At 57.9% G+C, this 19,346-nt stretch overlaps 1 protein-coding gene across 17 annotated transcripts in view; it reads left to right on the top strand.

The window, feature by feature from the left end:
- SRCIN1 (SRC kinase signaling inhibitor 1) overlaps nt 1-19,346 on the top strand; it is a 193,558-nt gene that overhangs the window by 106,078 nt on the left and 68,134 nt on the right. Inside the window, exon 1 of one of the 17 annotated variants that reach the window (XM_048829851.2) lies at nt 7,418-7,538. The exons of 15 other annotated variants lie outside the window; for them this stretch is intronic. The gene's annotated coding sequence lies outside the window, so the exon portion shown is untranslated. Of the gene's footprint in view, nt 1-7,417; nt 7,539-19,346 lie in introns of those variants that run through there. One more of the 17 variants, XM_048829850.2, reaches the window with a different exon arrangement.

The following is a 19,346-nucleotide window of genomic DNA, read 5'->3' as shown; positions in this document are numbered from 1 at the left end:
GCCTTGCTTCCATCCGAGCTGGGTTGGAAAGTTAGAAATGTGTATAATAATAATAATTAATAATGAATTGCAATGGGTGACCCTTTCCCCTGTCCCCTGCCCGTGACTCCCAGCCATCTGAATTGCTTTTAGAATGTGCTTGTCAGCTGAGATCTGGCATGGCACGTGCCAGCCGGGAACGCACGATTGTGCAGACAAATGACAAACCCCAGAAAACAGAGGATTACAAACATTCCCCTGACCGTAACCCTCTCAGTGCAGGCATGCCAGCTGTACAGCCCTAAAGCTTCCCCTCTTCTGGTGCCCTCGGGGTTGCAGGCTGCAGGGGGGGGAAAATACAGTAGGGTGGCTCAAGCAGAAATGTGCCTTTTTATAGACTAAATGAAAGTATACGAAAGCCTGGGATTTAAGCTCGCCCAGTTTTGCTACAGAATACAAAAGGCTGAGGAGGGGGGTTAGTGTACTGGTGGCTTTCTGAAAACAGCAGATTTGCAGCTGCCCAGAATAAATCCGATTTTAGTATAAATAAATATATATCAGCAACCAGGGCCAAGCTAAAATATACATGTAAAAATCCAGGGCTCTTTCCTGACTCCTGGGCTTTCTGTCTTGCAGAAGGAACCCAGAGCTCACCCTCCGCATGATTTGCTTGCTGCCAAGTTTTTAGGGTCATCGCTGGTAGGGGGGAAGAGGGGGGAGTGAGGGAAAGAGTTTATTTGCTGCACGCTAAAGCTTCAGGGTTTGCTTGGCAGCTGCTGGCTGGGAAAAGGAATGGTGATCTTGTGGCGAAGGCGGGGGCTTGCATGGGGACACTCAGGGTCTGATTGCTAGCTCACCTGGACAAGTTATTGTGCCTCAATTTCCCCACCTGTAGAATGGGGATAATGATTCCTCCCTTCCCTCACAGGGCGGTTGTGAGGGCAGATTCCCTGAGGTTTATGAGATGTTCATATACTACAAAGGTGAGGGACATCTGCCTAGACCAGTGGTTTTCAACCTCCGTGCATTTCTCGAGCTTGTTAAAACCCCAGAAAAGCAAGCTGAGGTTTTCACCTAATCCAAGGGACTCCAGTAGCTGGGGCTTTAAGAAAGGGAACAAGACTTGTGAAAACACCCCGAGAGTTGGGCTCTGACTGAGCTCCCGGTGGGCTGTGGTGATAAATGCACCACTGGGTTGTAAAGCCCAGGAGATTCCTCTGGAGCACAGAGCTGGACGGGTGCAGAGAGTGGCCCTTTCCCACCTGGCTGGTCTCACCTTGATCACCACTGGGGTGTTACTGACTCTTGACCCCCAGGGGCTTCACTGCCTGCTCCTTGGGTACCTGGGCTCAGAGGGGAAGCATTGCACGGGGACAGCTAAATGGTGGAAGTGAACGTTAGCTGCATAGGAAGGGCCCAGCCCTTTGAGGAGGCCTGGAAAGCAGGAATTGCTGCTGAGATCCTGGGAGGGTGGTATAGCTGCCTACCCCACCCTGCAGTTTCTCGCCCTCTGGGGCGTCCCCTTCCCCACTCCTTATATCATATGTCCAGCATGTGTGTGCCTTCCTGAGCTATTACTAGGGGGTTGCCGCCCGACCTCCCAGCACTGTGGGGCACCCCCCAACGCATCACCCCCTTCCCTGGGTGGTCCCTTCGCTGCTTCTCAGCTCCCTCTCTCCCCAGTCTCTTTTCCTCCCGCACTGACATAGGGTCTTTGTCTGGCACTGCTCCACGGCACAGGGACACCGGGATCCCCCAGGTCTCACACACATGGCCCATCGTCTCCCCTCCGTGTCGCCCCTTCAGAACGCACGTCATGGTTCAGATGGAGGGTCCCCCGTCCGTGTGTAACCACAGCAGGCGCGGGCTGGTGTCTCTTGGGAGATACAGTGGTGAGGCGTAGGGCGCTGCTGAGGGGACCAGGACAGCCCCACCTTGGCAGCCGCCGTATCTCAGGCTAGGCGTATGGGACGAGGCCAGGAAAATGGCCACGCGCAGTGGGAGGGCTGATCAGCATGGGGCTGGGCCGAGGCTCGTCCTTTGTGCCATCTTTGTGCGGCGACGGACTTGCTCAGAGGGAGGGGAAGAGCGTGGCAGCGGGAAGGGAACGGGGGCGTTTGTGGAGGGAGTTGGTTGTGAAGTTAGCGGTCAACATCGGGAGACCTTGTCAGGGCGGGGGGCAGCCGTAGAAACGGGCCCTGCTGCGTCAGCCCCGGGAGTCAGATCCAGCTCGGTGTAGGGGGCCTGGTTGTGTGGGCTACAGCCGTGGAGATGGGCACGGCTATGTGAAACAAGTGTGGTACCGTTGGCCTGGGACTTGTGCATCTCCGTACCCCTCCGAAGGGACTGGACTGATGTGAGTCAGCCACTTGGACTCCGGCAACGCACTGGGTCCTGCTCCCCGGGACACACGCTTGCCCATGGGGGTGGGACAGGTACCACTGGGACGCTGGACCTAGGGACGCGTGGGCTTAGGGGCTACCAGGGGTGGTGAGACGCGGCACGCAGAGGGAAGGGGGAAGAGGCAGAGCCCCAGCGAGGAGGCTGGCAGACACCTTGCTCAAAGCTGTCTGTGCTCCAGGGTGAGCAGTTCCAACCACGAGCGAAGACTTTGGGAGGGGCAGAGCAGATTTCCGCCCCCTGCCAGGCTGGGCTGGCCACCCGCAATGGAATACCCGACAGCTAATAAGCTGCTCCACTTCATTATCAGTGTGTAACAGGGGGCCGGGCCGAAGCGTTTAACTCTAGTCTCTGTGGCTTGTGCTCTGAAGGCTCTTTTAAGATCTTGAAAGCACCAACTTGGGTTTCTCCTGCATAATTTTTGCCTTCATTTGCATGGCTACCACGGTGCCTGTTCCTGCCGCGATCTGCTCCAGCGTCCCTGTGTGTATGCTGCATGCGTGTGGGCATGACCCGTTCTTCGCGTAGACCCTTGCTTGGGACTCTGGGCGGGGTCTTTTAAAACCGCCCCTCCCAGCGCAGTCGCAGCCCAGACAAGGTGAGCCCAAGCTGTGCAGTGCCCCCTGCTGGGAGAGCCGCAATAGCCGCGATTTCCCCACCTAATGCCCTGCAGCAACGCTTCTGGGGGGGAAAGGGGCTGAGGCTGGAGGAGCAATGAGCTACCCCGTAGCCTGTGTTCTTATAGCATTCCCTACAGCACCTCCTGCTGGGAGAGGCTGGGACTGCAGTAGCCAGGGACTCACCCCCCCCCCCCCCCGGGCAGCTCTCCTGCACCATCCCCAGCAGGGATAGCCAATAGGTGAGCCATGAGCCAAATCTGGCCCGCCAGATGCTTTTGGACGAACCCCGCAATCTTTTTATTTACTTGTCCTTATTGTTGTTGTTTATTTTTAAATTATTTTCTCTGGCGTCTGGCTCTTGACTGAACCTTGCCCAAGAAATCTGGACCGTGACCAAAAATAATTGCCTACCCCTGCCCTGCAGCAGCCCCTGCTGGGAGAGCCAGGCGCTCCCCCCAACCCTCGCTCTCCTGCACCATCCCCTGCAGCGCCCCCTACTGGGAGAGCCAGGCACTCCCCCCCACCATGCCCTGCAGTGCCCCCCGCTGGGAGAGCCAGGCACTCCCCCCCACACCATCCCCTGCAGCGCCCCCTACTGGGAGAGCCAGGCACTCCCCCCCACCATGCCCTGCAGTGCCCCCCGCTGGGAGAGCCAGGCACTCCCCCCATCCCCTGCAGCGCCCCCTGCTGGGAGAGCCAGGTGCTCCCCCCAGCCTGCGCTCCCCCCCTATGCCCTGCAGCGCCCCCCGCTGGGAGAGCCAGGCACTACCCCCCCCCCCACCATCCCCTGCAGGCCCCCCGCTGGGAGAGCCAGGCGCCCCCCCCATCCCCTGCAGCGCCCCCCGCTGGGAGAGTCAGGCACTACCCCCCCCCACCATCCCCTGCAGCGCCCCTTGCTGGGAGAGCCAGGCACTCCCTCCCACCACCCTCTACAGCGCCCCCCGCTGGGAGAGCCAGGCGCCCCCCCCATCCCCTGCAGCACCACCTGCTGGGAGAGCCAGGCACTCCCCCCCACCATCCCCTGCAGCACCCCCCGCTGGGAGAGCCAGGCGCCCCCCCATCCCCTGCAGCGCCCCCTGCTGGGAGAGCCAGGCACTCCCCCCCCCGATCCCCTGCAGCACCCACCGCTGGGAGAGACAGGCGCCCCCTCATCCCCTGCAGCACCCCCTGCTGGGAGAGCCAGGCACCCCCCCCATCCCCTGCAGCACCCACCGCTGGGAGAGCCAGGCGCCCCCCCCATCCCCTGCAGCACCCACCGCTGGGAGAGCCAGGTGCTCCCCCAGCCTGCGCTCCCCCCCATGCCCTGCAGCGCCCCCCGCTGGGAGAGCCAGGCACTACCCCCCCATCCCCTGCAGCACCCTCTGCTGGGAGAGCCAGGCACTCCCCCCCCCATCCCCTGCAGCGCCCCCCGCTGGGAGAGTCAGGCACTACCCCCCCCACCATCCCCTGCAGCGCCCCTTGCTGGGAGAGCCAGGCACTCCCTCCCACCACCCTCTACAGCGCCCCCCGCTGGGAGAGCCAGGCGCCCCCCCATCCCCTGCAGCACCACCTGCTGGGAGAGCCAGGCACTCCCCCCCACCATCCCCTGCAGCACCCCCCGCTGGGAGAGCCAGGCGCCCCCCCATCCCCTGCAGCGCCCCCTGCTGGGAGAGCCAGGCACTCCCCCCCCCCCCGATCCCCTGCAGCACCCACCGCTGGGAGAGACAGGCGCCCCCTCATCCCCTGCAGCACCCCCTGCTGGGAGAGCCAGGCGCCCCCCCCATCCCCTGCAGCACCCACCGCTGGGAGAGCCAGGTGCTCCCCCAGCCTGCGCTCCCCCCCATGCCCTGCAGCGCCCCCCGCTGGGAGAGCCAGGCACTACCCCCCCATCCCCTGCAGCACCCTCTGCTGGGAGAGCCAGGCACTCCCCCCCACCATCCCCTGCAGCGCCCCCCTCTGGGAGAGCCACACCCCCCCCCACCACCCTCTACAGCGCCCCCCGCTGGGAGAGCCAGGCACCCCCCCCATCCCCTGCAGCGCCCCCTGCTGGGAGAGCCAGGCACTCCCTCCCACCACCCTCTACAGCGCCCCCTGCTGGGAGAGCCAGGCACCCCCCCATCCCCTGCAGCACCACCTGCTGGGAGAGCCAGGCACTCCCCCCCACCATCCCCTGCAGCGCCCCCCGCTGGGAGAGCCAGGCACTCCCCCCCCCGATCCCCTGCAGCACCCACCGCTGGGAGAGACAGGCGCCCCCTCATCCCCTGCAGCGCCCCCTGCTGGGAGAGCCAGGCACTCCCTCCCACCACCCTCTACAGCGCCCCCTGCTGGGAGAGCCAGGCACCCCCCCATCCCCTGCAGCACCACCTGCTGGGAGAGCCAGGCACTCCCCCCCACCATCCCCTGCAGCGCCCCCCGCTGGGAGAGCCAGGCACTCCCCCCCCGATCCCCTGCAGCACCCACCGCTGGGAGAGACAGGCGCCCCCTCATCCCCTGCAGCACCCCCTGCTGGGAGAGCCAGGCGCCCCCCCATCCCCTGCAGCACCCACCGCTGGGAGAGCCAGGTGCTCCCCCAGCCTGCGCTCCCCCCCATGCCCTGCAGCGCCCCCCGCTGGGAGAGCCAGGCACTCCCCCCCCATCCCCTGCAGCGCCCCCTGCTGGGAGAGCCAGGCACTCCCTCCCACCACCCTCTACAGCGCCCCCCACTGGGAGAGCCAGGCACCCCCCCCATCCCCTGCAGCACCACCTGCTGGGAGAGCCAGGCACTCCCCCCCACCATCCCCTGCAGCACCCCCCGCTGGGAGAGCCAGGCGCCCCCCCATCCCCTGCAGCACCCCCTGCTGGGAGAGCCAGGCGCCCCCCCATCCCCTGCAGCACCCACCGCTGGGAGAGCCAGGTGCTCCCCCAGCCTGCGCTCCCCCCCATGCCCTGCAGCGCCCCCCGCTGGGAGAGCCAGGCACTCCCCCCCCATCCCCTGCAGCGCCCCCTGCTGGGAGAGCCAGGCACTCCCTCCCACCACCCTCTACAGCGCCCCCCGCTGGGAGAGCCAGGCACCCTCCCCATCCCCTGCAGCGCCCCCTGCTGGGAGAGCCAGGCACTCCCCCCCCGATCCCCTGCAGCACCCACCGCTGGGAGAGACAGGCGCCCCCTCATCCCCTGCAGCACCCCTGCTGGGAGAGCCAGGCGCCCCCCCCATCCCCTGCAGCACCCACCGCTGGGAGAGCCAGGTGCTCCCCCAGCCTGCGCTCCCCCCCATGCCCTGCAGTGCCCCCCGCTGGGAGAGCCAGGCACCCCCCCCCCATCCCCTGCAGCACCCTCTGCTGGGAGAGCCAGGCACTCCCCCCCACCATCCCCTGCAGCGCCCCCCGCTGGGAGAGCCAGGCACTCCCCCCACCATCCCCTGCAGCGCCCCCTGCTGGGAGAGCCAGGCACTCCCCCCCCCACCATCCCCTGCAGCGCCCCCTGCTGGGAGAGCCAGGTGCTCCCCCCAGCCTGCGCTCCCCCCCTATGCCCTGCAGCGCCCCCCGCTGGGAGAACCAGGCACTCCCCCCCCACCATCCCCTGCAGCGCCCCCTACTGGGAGAGCCAGGCACTTCCCCCCACCATCCCCTGCAGCGCCCCCCGCTGGGAGAGCCAGGCACTACCCCCCCCACCATCCCTGCAGCGCCCCCCGCTGGGAGAACCAGGCACTCCCCCCCACCATCCCCTGCAGCGCCCCCCGCTGGGAGAGCCAGGCACTACCCCCCCCCACCATCCCCTGCAGCGCCCCCCGCTGGGAGAGCCAGGCACTACCCCCCCCACCATCCCCTGCAGCGCCCCCCGCTGGGAGAACCAGGCACTCCCCCCCACCATCCCCTGCAGCGCCCCCCGCTGGGAGAACCAGGCACTACCCCCCCCACCATCCCCTGCAGCGCCCCCCGCTGGGAGAGCCAGGCACTCCCCCCCACCATCCCCTGCAGCGCCCCCTGCTGGGAGAGCCAGGCACTCCCCCCCACCATCCCCTGCAGCGCCCCCCGCTGGGAGAGCCAGGTGCTCCCCCCAGCCTGCGCTCCCCCCCCCTATGCCCTGCAGCGCCCCCCGCTGGCAGAGCCAGGCACTCCCCTCCCCAACCTGCACCATCCCCTGCAGCGCCCCCTGCTGGGCCGGCCAGACGCTGCCCCCGCCCCAGCTTCGCCCGCGGGGCCGCGCGCCGGGCAGGGGGCTGCGGCCGGGAGGGGGGGGGGGGTGGAGCGGCGGCGCGTCCCGGCCCCGCGCGGCTGCGGAAGGACAGGTGGAGTCCTGGTTGCCATAGCGACCGAGCCCTTATAAGGGAGGCCGCCCGGCTCCCTCGCGGCGCAAAGGTCGGCGCGCGGAGGGAGCCGGGCGCTGCGGGGCCAGCCCGTGCACCCGGCGGGGGCGGGCAGCGCAGCCCCGGGGCCGCCCCTCTCCCCCCCCCCCCCCCGGTGCCCCGCCGCCGAGCGAGCCGCGGCGGATTTATAGACACTGCAGATCCCATTGTGCGGAGCCGGCTGCGGAGCCGCAGGAGGCTGCGGAGGGGGCCCGGCGGCGCCCGAGCGGGGCCAGGTGAGGAGCCCGGCTGGGGGGGGGGGGGGGTCGGTCCCCGCGCGCGGCCGGGGCTGGGCTTGGGGCGCGGGTGGCTCCGGCGCTTCCCCCTGCAGCTGTGGGGGTGGCTGGCCGCCGTCCCCTTTTTCTGCCTGGTTGGGTGGGGGCTGGGCCCCTTCTTTGCGGAGCTGGCAAGGAAAGGGGGTTTCCCTCCCTCCCCCCCTTCTTGCCCGCCGGACTCCTCGCGACCAGTCTCCCCTGGGGGGCTACTTCCCAGCTCCCCACTCGGTAACACGGCGGGGGGGGGGTCCAGATCCCAGCAGGGGCTGCCCCCCCCCCCGCGGGCTGCCGCGCACATGGGGTGCTTTGGGGTGGGCCGAGGGGCCCGCGCTGGGGCTGGCAGCGGGGGGATTCGTTCCTGTGTCATTGGAGCCTGGTGGTAATTTGCGCTGCAGCTCCGCGGCGTGTGATGGGCACCTGTCGTCTTTCCCCCCCCCCCATCCCTTTTCAGAGCGAGAACCAGGCTTCAGGAGATTTGGGGTGTCCTGAGACCCTGCAAGGCCCATGGTGTCGAGTTCCCCCCCCCCAACTCTGCCTCCCTGCTCTTGCTAGGTCCGGCTTCAGAAGCCACCAGCCTCCGTTCGGCCATCTCTTCCGCGTGTCTGCCCCCCAGCCCCCTTCCGCTCTTTCCTTCTTTGGCAGCTGGGATTGCTAGAGTTTAACAGGTTCCTGGGGGAGGTCTGGAGAGGGGGAACAAAGTTTTGGGGAGGCCAGAGCAGGCAGTCGCTGTCCTGCGGATTGGGCTCCCTCAAACTCACCTGGCCTGTTGGCCCTTGCAGTGGGAGGCCTGCCTGCCATGAGGATGCGGAGGGTCCCCTGCAAGGTGCACAGCCTGTGCCCACACTGAGCTCTGGGTTGGCTATCAGGAACCAGGTAGATTGAGAGCCGGGCTTCTCTTAAGATACCATCAGTTTAACGGCACCCGGGGACGCCAGCCAATCTCCTCTCTGTCCTCTCGCTCTGAATTCACTGGACTGGAAAAGCTGCCGAGTTAACAGGCAACCTAAACTCCGACCCTCGTTAATGTGGGCAGCTCTGCCTGGATGAACCGGGCATGCAAAAAGCCATCTGTAGCATTGGCATGAGACTGGCATCCATCTTGTGGCACCCTGAAAACGCAAGCCGGCAATGTCCTGGCCTGTGAGCTGCTCTGTACAATCAAGGGAGACTGGGGGATAGTTGCCATCCCCTGATGATACTGTATCTTCCACGATCAGGTCGGGCCTGATTCAGAGGGGCGGTTAGGGATCTCAGTGTGAGACCCTGGGGAAGCTGAGGCTTGGCACAGTGTCTGTATTTTTTTTACATGAAAACCTTCACCCCCTTTCCTCCTGGAAATCTGTGTTTCCCTTTGTCACAAATGATCCCTATCGGCTGTACAAGTTTAGTGGCAATGGTGCCCTGCCGTAGAAGCAATCCAGAGCAAATCCTGCTCGATGGGACTTTCAGGAGCACAAAAGGGACAAGAATCGAGGTGTTTTATTTCCCTTCCCAGGGGCCGCCATCCTATTGCTCCTTGGAGGTGGAACAGTGGGCCATCACAAACTGCTGTAGTCTGGAAGGAGTGTGTGTGTTTAGGAGGGCTTGTGTGCATTGGGATCCCTGGAAGTGCAATCTTATCTGGCTATATTGATCATTCCCACTGGGTGCAATTCCAGGCTGGTTAAAAAAGCCACAGCCCAGAGTTCAGATGGGAATGAGGTCATTGGGAGTTGAGGGTCATGTTACAGCCTGTGTCACCCCATTTCTCACTGGATTTTGTGTGTGCGGGGTTGGGGTATGGGAGGAGCGATTTTAAGTGATTTTGAAGTGGATAGTAAATGCAGTTCCATTAGTGAAACTGATTGCAGCCCAGGGGAGGGCATTACCGAGCGGGTGTGGGACTAATCCAGCGGGGAGATGCTGAACAAATCCCAATTAGGAATGATATCCGACTTCATTCCAGTGACAGGCAGGACGCGTCTGGTGCATTCTTGGTAGTGACAGCCAGAGCATGCCATTCGCAAGGATGGCTTTTGCTTGGTGCTTTTGAAAATTTGTTAACAGATTTAACGGAAGGATTATGTCCACACTCCATCGGAGTTCTAAGTCTGGAGGTTGTTGCATGCATTTGTGTGTGCATGTGTGGCACTAGTGCTCCTGCCCTGAACACCTACCACACACAAGGACGTGTGTGTACGCGCACACACACATTCTGGCTCTGTCTATGTGGAAAGTTTCCAACCCTTGCTAACGCAGTTTCCATTCCTGGGGTTACCAGCATTAGGTATTTGCACCGTTGAGAGCCCTTGCAAAATGGGCTGCTGGCTGGTGCTCTGATGGCAGTTAGACTAGGGGATACAGCGTTAAAATTCCCTGCAGCAACCGGTGACCCATCTACCCTCAGGTTCCCACTGATGGGTTCAGCTCCATCATTAGCAAAGCTGGAAACCCCTCTGAACAGAGTCTAGTGTAGATGGGGCCAGTCTCTAGGAATGGTGCTAGCAACCAGCGTGTTTAAACAGGGCTGTGGCTAGGATGGTTTGTCGGATCAGTGGGAATAGTATTTCTCCCCCCTATAGGAACTGTTGTCCTAATGGCACAGTACGGGGACTCTGAAAAAGAGGGTAGGACTCTAGCATGTCTGGGTCACAGGCACAATATAATCCCTTCCCTCCTTCAGAGAAATCTGCTAGCGATAAGCAAGGGTCTTTAAACACAGCTGTAGTTAGAATCATAAATCTCAGAAGTCACCTACTACAGGACAGGCCTAACAAAGAAAATAACAGAACGCCACTAGCCGTCACCTTCAGCCCCCAACTAAAACCCCTCCAACGCATTATTAAGGATCTACAACCTATCCTGAAGGATGACCCAACACTCTCTCAAATCTTGGGAGACAGGCCAGTCCTTGCCTACAGACAGTCCCCCAACCTGAAGCAAATACTCACCAGCAACCACATACCACACAACAGAACCACTAACCCAGGAACCTATCCTTGCAACAAAGCCCGTTGCCAACATATCTATTCAGGGGACACCATCACAGGGCCTAATCACATCAGCCACACTATCAGAGGCTCGTTCACCTGCACATCCACCAATGTGATATATGCCATCATGTGCCAGCAATGCTCCTCTGCCATGTACATTGGTCAAACCGAACAGTCTCTACGTAAAAGAATAAGTGGACACAAATCAGATGTCAAGAATTATAACATTCATAAACCAGTCGGAGAACACTTCAATCTCTCTGGTCACGTGATTACAGACATGAAAGTTGTGATATTACAACAAAAAAACTTCAAAACCAGACTCCAGCGAGAGACTGTTGAATTGGAATTCACTTGCAAATTGGATACAATTAACTTAGGTTTCAGAGTAACAGCCGTGTTAGTCTGTATTCGCAAAAAGAAAAGGAGTACTTGTGGCACCTTAGAGACTAACCAATTTATTTGAGCATGAGCTTTCGTGAGCTACAGCTCACTTCATCGGATGCATACCGTGGAAACTGCAGCAGACTTTATATACACACAGAGATCATAAAACAATACCTCCTCCCACCCCACTGTCCTGCTGGTAATAGCTTATCTAAAGTGATCATCAAGTTGGGCCATTTCCAGCACAAATCCAGGTTTTCTCACCCTCCACCCCCCCACACACAAACTCACTATCCTGCTGGTAATAGCTCATCCAAAGTGACCACTCTCCCTACAATGTGCATGATAATCAAGGTGGGCCATTTCCAGCACAAATCCAGGTTTTCTCACCCTCCACCCCCCCACACACAAACTCACTATCCTGCTGGTAATAGCTCATCCAAAGTGACCACTCTCCCTACAATGTGCATGATAATCAAGGTGGGCCATTTCCAGCACAAATCCAGGTTTTCTCACCCCCCCCACCCCCATACACACACAAACTCACAGCAGGAGAGTGAGTTTGTGTGTGTATGGGGGTGGGGGGGGTGAGAAGGCCCACCTTGATTATCATGCACATTGTAGGGAGAGTGGTCACTTTGGATGAGCTATTACCAGCAGGATAGTGAGTTTGTGTGTGGGGGGGTGGAGGGTGAGAACCTGGATTTGTGCTGGAAATGGCCCAACTTGATGATCACTTTAGATAAGCTATTACCAGCAGGACAGTGGGGTGGGAGGAGGTATTGTTTTATGATCTCTGTGTGTATATAAAGTCTGCTGCAGTTTCCACGGTATGCATCCGATGAAGTGAGCTGTAGCTCACGAAAGCTTATGCTCAAATAAATTGGTTAGTCTCTAAGGTGCTACAAGTTGTCCTTTTCTTTTTATAAATCTCGGAGGTGAGAGAGACAGAACAGAACAGCCAGCCCAACTTTCCACCAATGCAAGGGAATCCCAAATGATTTGGGCTTCTTACCCCCGTTCCCCATTCTAGTAAGTGTCCCTGGCAAAGGGCATTGGGTGTCATTTACCTCCAAGGGCACTTGGGAGAAACAGGCTGAATCTCTCTCTTAAGCAAGTGGGCATTAAATCAAGGGGTGGCCCTTGCCATGCGTGGGCTTGTGGGCAGGTGGGAGTGAGGCACACGAGGCATTGCAGCCTCTTGCAAGCAGCCAAGTTCTGCCTTGTCCTTGTCAGTCTCCCTTTGTGCAACTAGCTGCTTTTCGCAGTTGTCATAGCTCTGCTGCAGTTTGATCTGCCCGGCTACTTCCTGGTTTTCCTGTCCAGCCGGAGGCGGCTCTGCTGACCTGCCCTACCCACTGTAGATGTAGAGGTGGGGCTGCCTTACTCTTGCAGGATCCGATTCACTGATCCTCATGCAGTCGTTTGTCCAGGTGCGAAGTGAACGTAGAAGGCTACCCAGATCACACTGCTTCGCGCTGGTGTATCTGATCGCCCCCACTGCCTGCAGGGTAATGAGGAATCAGACCCTTGGAGCCTCCTCACCCTTGGAACTGGACGGAGCCCCTGCTTGAGGAAGTGAGTCTGTTTTAAAGCCATGTGAGTGGCGAGATGGTGACATTCTTGGGAAGGAAAATAAGCTGTGACAAGGACAACTGACCCTTGACTTATGTGGCGTGGCCTAATGGCCCTCACCGCAAGCATCTGAGGAGCATAGGGTTATCCCAATTGCACCAGACGACCAGTCTATCAGGTCCAATATTTCCAAAGCTCCTTGCCAAAGACTCACTGGAACACTCTGACTCTGGTGCAGGCCCTGTGTGTATTATGGTGATTATTCCTCGCAAATGCGCACCAGGGAATTTATAGAACAGGTGGATGCAAGCCCTGCCCCAGAGGGCTTTGCCCTACGAGTGCACTATCTGCAGCCCCGTGGGAGTAGCAGACGAGGACGGAGGAGATGACTGAGGTCAGGCGGCAGAGTTGGGGCAGTGCAGTGCCCCAGTTATTCAGCCCAGGTTGTGATGTGCTCAGCTTTGCAGTGCAGTGGTTTGCCGCGGGGGAGCAGAGTCTGTTTTTTGTAAGCAAATCCAGTTGTTGACTTGCTTCTATCATGATGCCCATAGGAAGCGGGGCTTGACTAATGCCAGGGTAGTTGCTTCAAGCCTACAGATGGGATTTTCAGGAACATCTTGCGTTTCAGGAGCACAAGCCACATTGAGTTAAGGCACTTGTGCTCCTAAGTGACTTAGGTGCTATTGGACACCTCTGGCTATAACTCTCTCAGGAATTGACAGCTGCTGAAAGGATAGCTGTAGGATTGATAGCGAGAGCTGGAGAGAGGTGTCTAGGGTAGGGAATGATAGACCTGTTGATCTTTTTCAATAGCCCATCATGCTTTGGTTTGGTTCGGTTCAGGGTCCTTCCAGGGTCCTGGCTGGAGCATAAACATTCCACTCTAAGTTGAGCATGGAGGATGCCTCCTATACTTTAAAAACCAACCCCAACCAACTGACCGTGTCCCTTCTGTTCAGGGAAATGTGCCATGGTGCGTCTTAGCTGGAACGAGACACACACTCCCCTGCCCTGTTTATCATTAACAGAATCATATTAAAATTGCAAACTGCGGGAAGCCTGCCGTGGTCAGCACACTGACTAACCCAGATTTCATTTATTTCCCGTTTTTAGCCTTGGACAATTGCTAGGACTAGATTTTTGTGTGTCTCCCTTTTCTACAAATGGTTTTATCCACATCCCCTGACCCCGCTCCTCTTCTCAGGCGAGTGGGTTATTGCAGGGTGGGGGGACTGAGTTCCTAGTTAGTCTGTCATTTCACGGCCTTGTGGACATGAATTTCATTGTAATTATAATTTCTGCCTGTGTAATATTTCATACCTTCTGCATCGCTCTGTCTGCAGTGAGCTGCCTGTTTCATCCGTAAGAAGGCTGTCCTTTCAGATTCTCTCTGACCATTATCTGCCTTTGATGCTTTTGAAGAGCCAGAGAGATGTTAATTTTACCTCTCCTCTCCCTCCTTGCCTCCTCCCCTCTGCAAAATCCATCATCCTAGCCAGCTGCAGCATTATTTGCTCCTGTGCAAACAGCAGTGCTGGGCGGGGGTTGGGGCGTTCATAGAGTTCGGCTGGGTGCTATCGCGTTCCCCGGCCAGAGTTACTGAGTCATGGCTTCGGTGGAGCTGTGCAGGGGGAGTTGGCTGCTTTCCTGGACTAGGACAATGGGCGTTTTTGTTGACCTTTTTGCCCTGATGCTCTTTCTAAAGACTCTTCTCCCCCCCCCCCCCCCATGTTAGTGAAGAGCAGAGCCCAGTTAAATAAATACCTGCCATAGGGCCACCTGGCCAGTGCCTCAGAAGGGCGACAGAAAACCGATCTGATGGCAGAATGGAGCAGACAAAAAACTAACTTGTGTTGTGAGACGAGCTGCGTGAGGGGATCTCGTTTATTGGCCCAACTTCTGTGGGTGAGCAAACCGAGCATACCCAGGGCTCTTCTTCGGGGCTGGGAAAGGTACTCCCAGCGGGGCAGCAAAATGCAAGGTGTTCAGCTCAATCAGTTAGCCCATATTCTAAGGGACCATCCAAGGTAGAGTGGCCCGGTAACCGCTTTGTGGTTGTAGGACAAAAAGGGGGGGTTAGTGGGTTACAGATGGTTGTAATAAGCCATAAATCCAGTGTCTCTGCTCAGTCCCTGATTTTTAGTGTCTAGTAGAGTAATGAATTTAAGCTCCCCGGCTTGTCCTTTGCACGTGTTGTGTGGCTCTCCTTTGAGGTTGAAGACTGATTGCTCCGACATGGAGCGATGGCTTTGGGGAAAGCCTTCGCCCCAGGAGATAGGGTGTTTTTGTCTCTGATCATCATGCTGTGTGAACCATAGTGCCAGGTGCCCTAGAAATGCCTAGGGAGACCGACGGAGCCCTCTGAAATGAATACCTTTAAATAGCGACAGTTCATTCAGGCCACTTGGCCTTGGTGAAAGGAAGCAGACTGACAATCCTGGAGGTTTCTGTTTCTCCCCAGGCTAGCTGCAGCCTGGGCCCCTCCCAACCACCCCATTGACCTGCTCCGGTCCTGACCTGGAGGGCCGAGCTCCGTTTCCAAGCCCAGTCCTGCTGCCAGCCAAGGGACCAGTTGTGCCAGGGTCGCTGGAGTGAGACCCAACAAGCTCATTTCACGCAGGACACCAGTTGGTAAGGACTCTTGGCTGCATTTGAACCAATGACTTGGAGTCCAAAGGCCCTTGTTGAACAGGTTTTGACTCTCCATTTGCCCAGGGTTCCTTTCTTTCCTGCCATCCTTTCATTCTTTCCGTTTATTTCTCTCTTCTCTTCCCCCCTCCCCTCCCCCCCACCCCCTGTGTGTCCCAGTACACACTCCTTTCCCCATCCAGCCTCCATCTGTTGTCTCCAAGGTATTCCTTCCAACAGCCAGGGTCAGCTCATCCCAACACGCTGCTCTCAGATTTCTGGGACTCAGCTCCTGCCGTGCCAAGGTAAACTCCCCCTCCAGGAATGAAGCACTTACCTGGACCTCCTAGAGAGCTGGCCAAGATCCCAAAGGGTTCCAGAAGGAGCGGGTGACAAGACCTTGAGGCTATATTGGCGTGGACTCTGTCATGTGAACTAGATTGAATGATTTCCAAGGTGTTCTCCACTCAGGCTCTTTCCTGCTGTTTGGGATGTCAACGCGATCGCTGCTGGTTTAATGTGGAATGACTGTGTATGGCGGGGACGGGATTTATGGAGCTCGCCTGCGATAAGCTTATCCACTCATGCTAAAACAATAAATAAAATATAAACCCAGGCCCGACGGGGAGATAGGATCAGCAGTATCAGGGACTGAGGGAAATTACTGAGGCTCTTCCACTGCAAAATAACAAGGCTGGAGATGAAAAGCCATTGCATCAGCACTTTGCCCATCCTCTCTCCTGCCAGCCTGACCCCTCCAGACAGGATCCCGGCTGGCTCTCCCAGGGCCTGAACATTCCAGCCAGCTCAGGGACTTCCCCTTAACCCCCCACCCAATTACTGAGCACAGCATGGGTGGTGGGTGAACCCCACTTTGGGGAGGCCTGCCCCCTGCCAGAGCCCCAAGTCTGTTCCCCCCGGTGGCTAAAGGAGCCCCTGCTGGCTTCAGGGGAGGGTGGGGCCTTGGGATGGAGCGAGGGCGGGGCCACAGCCTGGGTTAGGGGAGGCTTAGCCTCCCCTGGCCTAAGATACCCGCCGCCCATGGAGCACAGAGGCATTTCATTACCCAGTGTTGCAGTCTCCTCCCTGAAAGCAGGCACGTAGGCGGTTTGCTGGGCTAATGGTGGGGAGGTGCAATGGAGAGGGCACAAGACTGGGGCTTAGGAAACCTTGGTTCTTGCCACTTGACTCACTGTGTGACCTTAGGCAAGTCACTGCCCCTGTCTGTGCCTCAGTTTCCCCATCTAAAAAAACCCAGGCTAGTGAGTGGTCCCAATCTCCCTCTGCAATGAGTTTTGACGTATGTGGATGAAAAGTGCTTAGTGGTATTATCCCCAAAATTTTAGGGGCTTTTACTGATGGTTGGCTCTGGGGTGACAAATTGAGAGGCCACCACCTCTTACTTAAGCCTCCAGAGGGTTCTGTTACACTGTCCGTGGCTGGGAGATCCCAGTGACACCATGTTGTAGAGACCTACTGTGTCCGATCAAAGCATGGACGGGAATGGGAGGCGGGGCTTGTGTGGTCCCTTGGATGGCCATCCAACATCACCAGGACTGGGCAGAATGGAGTTCTGCTCCCATCTCCTCCCCTTCTTCCAGTTGGCAAGGGCTGTTCTCCCTCTGCACCCACCTTGCTGGGGCTAAGTGTTGAATCCAGCCTGTGGCTTTGAAACTGAGCTGAATCAAGCAACCAGTTGAGGGACCAACCGAATCACGTGCTCAGTGGACTTGGGTCTTGCAACAAAGGTAGAGCCATCATGCTCTTGTCCATTGGCGGTTACTCTCGGGTATTTTGGAGACACTGGCTTTAAGGGAGGACTCTGCGCCACACGTCACTATATAAGACAGGCACTGCGGTATCCGGCATTGGGATTCAGATCTGGGCTGCCAAGGGTGCCCGAGCATGTCCTAAAAATCGCTTCTGAGTGTGGCCCAGTTTGAAACGTGTTTAAAATTCTTGAATGGCTTGTTGATCCCCTCCTGTGATCAGGTATCTGCTACCATCCTGAGCCCCCTGTCCAGAGAAGACATACTCTAGTGCAAATCTCCCTCATCTAGACTAGCACTAAGTGTCAGAGCAACTGTGCAGATGTGGGATAACTACCCCCAGTGCAAAAGCCTAGGAAAGATAGATCTGTGCACAAGTGTGTTCCAGGGTAAGTCACTCTGGTGCAAGCCTCATATTACACCAGTGCTTTCACTGCCCTGCAGAGAACCCCAGGACAGACAGGGCCGTACACTGTGGAATCTTGGAGGTGCCTTCAAATCAGACAGCCACACTCCACCTTTCCAGTTCTCTCCCGGCTCCTGCTCTCGGGGCATTCGCAACAAAGATGTTTTTGTGTTAATTAGTAGGCTTGGAGGATAAGAAACCATTTTGTAAGTTTCAGACTCTTGGTGTTCTGGAAAAGCTTCACAGGGTAGCTTTGGTTCCTGCTGCTGGCGGTGATCTAATAGTGCCTGGTAATCAGGACTCCTGGGTTCTACTTCTGGTTCTGCCTCTGAGTCAGAGTATTACCTTGGAAAAGACCTGTGTGACTCAGATCTTATCTGCATGAGAAGGGTGTACCTGTTTCACTTAAATCTGATTTAGTTCGACCGGTGCAAAGGCTTGTTTAGGTTAAGACTGGCTTGTGTCAGTGAGGAGCTGACTGACACTACAAGCCACTCTTAAGCTGAAATAAATCTCTGCGGGGTTTTCGGTCAACTTGACTAAACTGGTTTACAAAGACACCTTTAGTACAGCTGTTGCTAGTTTGTGTGTAGACCAAGCCTCAGTTTCCACATTAGTAAAATGGGGACAATACACCTGGTACTTAACCTCCCCAGGCTCTCTGTTTGCAGAAGGCTTTGAGACTCCTGGATAAACACTCTTGAAATAGGCACAAAGTGTTATCATGGTTCTACTTTCTCTAGATCCTGCCGGTGGGAGAGTTTAATCAGCTGGCAACATTTCCAGGACTTAAGGGCCAGTGGAATATCAGCAAGGGTACTGCCTTTTAGAAGGGGAAGTATCTTAGGCGTGTAGAAATGTAGAGCTGGAAGGGACCTGGAGAAGCCTTCAAGAGCTGCCTCCCTCCCACAGGGGATAGGTGGCTTTTCCAGGCTCCAGGAATGCAGAAACTCCTTTGTTCTGCAGCGGGTTTGTTTGCCTGGAGTTAGCGCGGAGGCAGTCCCAGATCAGTCCTGAATCAGCTTATATGGCCTGTACTGACACTTACGGCACTGGCCAGTTACTGCCCCTAGACACAGCTCTGGGTTGTAGGAAGCCTTTTTTGATGCCTCTGTCAAGCATGTTGACTCACTCCGTGGAGGGGGGGAGGGGGGCGGGTGTGAGCACAGTGTTCTAATGTTTTTCTCTAGCTGTATTTTCAGTTACTGGGTTTTGTTAGTTTCCTACTGGATTCAATTTGTCCTGTAGGAGCAAACAGGCCTCGGATACCCCCTGTACAGGCCATGCCAAATCTGAGCCACACCAGACGCCAGTACATCATTGCGTCGCGGGCTGGGCGAGCGAGTGCACCCCAGGGCTGCTTGTGTCCCAGTGGGCTGCCCTCGTCTGGATTCCACCCCTTTGCTCATCCCATCCCCCCCACCTAGCTCACAGGGCTAGCTCAAACCATGCGTTTGCTGAGCTGATCATCTCCTCTGCTTCCTGAGAGCAAAGCCGTGCTATCGGCATCATGCGGTGCCTTTTTTCATGACTGCATCTCTGCTAGCAAGGGCCTTGGGGGTATAGAGGGACTTCCTGGCCCTTAATCTCTTTGGTTAAAGATCAGGAACCAGGTTCCCCTTGGGCACCTATCGCTGCAGGGCACTGCAGCTGGAAAGCATGCCCTCGGGTCGTGGGATATGGGACTGGCATGCTGGAGCCTGTCAGGGAATCCTTAACTCGACCGGTCCTGCTTGCACTGACAGCAGGGGACGAGCATTTGTCCTGCTGCTTTGCGCCAGACTGGGCTCACGTGACGAAGGCAGCCTTGGCCAAACCCTAATGCAGAGCCTGGGGGCCTTGGGTGCTCTGCTTCGCCCCTCTCCCCTGCCCTTTCTCGTGCTAGCTCAGTGGGCACTGGGTGCGTGTGTGTATTTTTAAAGGGTAAGGGATCCTCTGTGGGGAGAAATCTGGGCTAACCAATACGGACATTCAAAGGAGGTTTAAAACCATCTACTCTCCCCTCTGTAGTCATCAGCTGATGCTCCTGTAA

The sequence above is a fragment of the Caretta caretta genome, chromosome 27 (assembly GCF_965140235.1).
Source record: "Caretta caretta isolate rCarCar2 chromosome 27, rCarCar1.hap1, whole genome shotgun sequence".
Classification (NCBI taxonomy): domain Eukaryota; kingdom Metazoa; phylum Chordata; order Testudines; family Cheloniidae; genus Caretta; species Caretta caretta.
Note: the sequence above shows the minus strand (reverse complement) of the source record. Positions and strands in the feature narration are given on the sequence as shown.